The following is a 3,472-nucleotide window of genomic DNA, read 5'->3' as shown; positions in this document are numbered from 1 at the left end:
CATTTGAAACATTAAGGAAAAGGAAAGCTGTCATACCTGCTGGCAGTTGGACTGAAAGCAAAATGTGAGTGGAAACACACACACACACACACACGCACACGCACACACACACACACACACACAGGCTGGCTGTTTACGAAATGGAGCTAATTATCATGACATGAAAACTACAGGAATAATTTTAATCCTCCGCAGATAATCATCAAACAAAAAAAAAATGTTAAATTGGTTCTGCTTCATTGATTTAAAAAAAAAGAGTACAGGAGAGAAGTGGACTGCGAGTCCCAGAGAGCATTTCACTTTAAAAAAACATTCAATCAGAGTTTGAACAAAGTTAAACTGTATTAATCATCCAAGTGGTCCAAAGTTAAGGTGTCGAGGGGGCAGGGACGAGTGGAAGGAAGCTGATAACAATATTAATTATTGAACTGAATTATTGAATTATTAATGCGAGGGGAATGAATGAGGTAATACAATGGCACAATATATGGAAGTCAGGCAAAATAAAAAGGGCTTGGAACGAGGAATTTGACTCACAAATGACTCATTTAAAGGGGAGGTTATTATAAATGTCCCTCCAGACACCTGCAGAAGGAAAGGACCCATGTGACCCGGGACACTTTTTAATTCTCCACCGAGCGGCCTGAAGAGAGTGGACGCCCCACAGTTCAAGCCTTTCAATGGAGCTGGAGTTAGTGACACAATAACATACAACATTATGTCCTTTAAAGGTACTTTATATAGAAGAGAGTTAGGATGTGTTTTTTACCAGTGGAATAAACAAAGTGCTTCTAATTCTGATTCTAATGAACTTATTGTGAGGTGAGTCAGAAAACCAAACCTCCCCATGTTCCTCTTTAGCCTCCCTACAGCCTCAACAGTAACATACTCTAGCTAACGAGAACATCAATCAATCAACCTTTATTTGTATCGCACCAAATCACAACAAACGTTATCTCAAGACACTTTTACAAACAGAGCAGGTCTAGACCACTCTATGTCAAATTATGAACAGAGACCCAACACCAAGACAGGATCAGACTCAGTCTGACCCCACCTTAATCCACCATGAGCATTACACCTCACAGTATTTAGCTAGTTACAGTGGAGAGGACAAACTTCCTTTAACAGGCAGAAACCTCCAGCAGGACCAGACTCATGTTAGACACACATCTGCTGAGACCGTGTTGGAGAGAGGGATAGAGGGAGATGAAGAGAGAGAGGTGATAGTGGGGAGACGAGTAGTAAAAGCTGTTGCAGCTGGAGTCCAGAATGTCCGTATCAGGAGGACGTCTACGGCAGAGATCCAGAGGAACCTACGCAGAACCTTTAAATACTACACACTGTACCTTTAAAATACTACACACTGTACCTTTAAATACTACACACTGTACCTTTAAAATACTACACACTGTACCTTTAAATACTACACACTGCACCTTTAAATACTACACACTGTACCTTTAAATACTACACACTGCACCTTTAAATACTACACACTGCACCTTTAAATACAACACACTGTACCTTTAAATACTACACACTGTACCTTTAAATACTACACACTGTACCTTTAAAATACTACACACTGTACCTTTAAATACTACACACTGTACCTTTAAATACTACACACTGTACCTTTAAATACTACACACTGCACCTTTAAATACTACACACTGTACCTTTAAATACTACATACTGTACCTTTAAATACTACACACTGTACCTTTAAATACTACACACTGTACCTTTAAATACTACACACTGTACCTTTAAATACTACACACTGTACCTTTAAATATTACACACTGTACCTTTAAATACTACACACTGTACCTTTAAATACAACACACTGCAGCTTTAAATACAACACACTGCAGCTTTAAATACTACACACTGTACCTTTAAATACTACACACTGTACCTTTAAATACAACACACTGTACATTTAAATACTACACACTGCACCTTTAAATACTACACACTGCACCTTTAAATACTACATACTGTACCTTTAAATACTACACACTGTACCTTTAAATACTACACACTGTACCTTTAACTACTACACACTGTACCTTTAACTACTACACACTGTACCTTTAAATACTACACTGTACCTTTAAGACAGCTGGAACTCCTTTAGTGCTTCTTTTATGTAATATTTTCGTGACACAAACTAACAGGACTCTTAAATTGAGAAATGCCACTCAGACTTTCTAAATCTAAAATTGCGTGCTGTTTTTACTCTTCTCTGAAACTCGAGTAAAACAAACATCAGAAAACAAGAACAGGGTTTGTTTAGAATTCCTGTTATCTTATAAAGGTCTCATTGACGCTCTGTTGTACGAGCTTCCTTTCCCAAGGCCAATAAAAGCTCTCGGCGTGAGGCACGCAATCCACAACATTAAGTTCAATCAGCACCCCACTGCTGCCCGTGACATCAGATTCAATTCAAGCTACGCGGGGAAGAATAACACTGATTGCTGCATCTCATAGTTTACGGCTTCATTACGACGTGATGCATTAGGAGCCCTTTCAACTGTTTCCCACTGCAAATGTTGTTTGGAGCGTTTATATGGGAGGCAGCAGATGATTCCATTGAGGAGCGGTGATGAGCGTGATGGGCCGCTTCAACACGCGGGGAGAATTACAAGAGAAAGGATCTTTAATTTGGTGCTTATTTAAAGTAATCTGTATTTAAAGAGGACACTGAGACAGAGAACACGCCGTCATTACACCAAACGGTCACAAGTATGTTGATTTAAAATAATTCAGCTAATGTGGTTTCAAGATCTGCTGTTCCCAGTCAGACAGACTTAAATACCAACAGTGGCAAGAATAATATTCTCATTTTGAGCTAAGGGAATGTTTCCAGCTTCATCTCTCAGGTTCCATGGGGTAGAAGACGTTCAGCCTCTTGATCTAAGTTAAGAAGCCAGTGCCTTCACATGGCCAGCAGGGGGCGTGTCCACCAATTAAAACAATAATACAGATTGTCAAATATTTCCAGAATGAGTTTCTAATCTTACATTTGTTTTACATCATGACGTTCTGAAGAAGACGTTAAACTACAGCTTGATTATTTACAGGTGGAGGTAGTCCCTGACCTCCAGGGCTCCTAACGAGCCCCTCACTGAGAGCACCTGTCCTCAGTGCACCCAGCTGGAGCTCATCCGCCTGGCTGCTCAATCACAGGAGTAACATGTTGTCCCTAGGGGTGGGAATCGAAAACCGGATCCGACTTAGAACCGATTCCAATTGATCAGTTCCATCTGAATCGAACACCTCACATGTTATCGACTCTTCTTAACGATTCATTTCCCAGCATGACTTTACGTCACGCCACGTCACGTAACGTTGCATCACGTCACACACTCTGCGACGCAGAACTCATCGGTGCAAATCCCTCAAATATGCTGAAGCATTTGTGAAAAATGACTCTAAGATTTCACCTCCACAAATGAGGAAA

This window comes from Notolabrus celidotus, unplaced genomic scaffold, assembly GCF_009762535.1.
Source record: "Notolabrus celidotus isolate fNotCel1 unplaced genomic scaffold, fNotCel1.pri scaffold_213_arrow_ctg1, whole genome shotgun sequence".
In the NCBI taxonomy this organism is placed as follows: domain Eukaryota; kingdom Metazoa; phylum Chordata; class Actinopteri; order Labriformes; family Labridae; genus Notolabrus; species Notolabrus celidotus.
Note: the sequence above shows the minus strand (reverse complement) of the source record.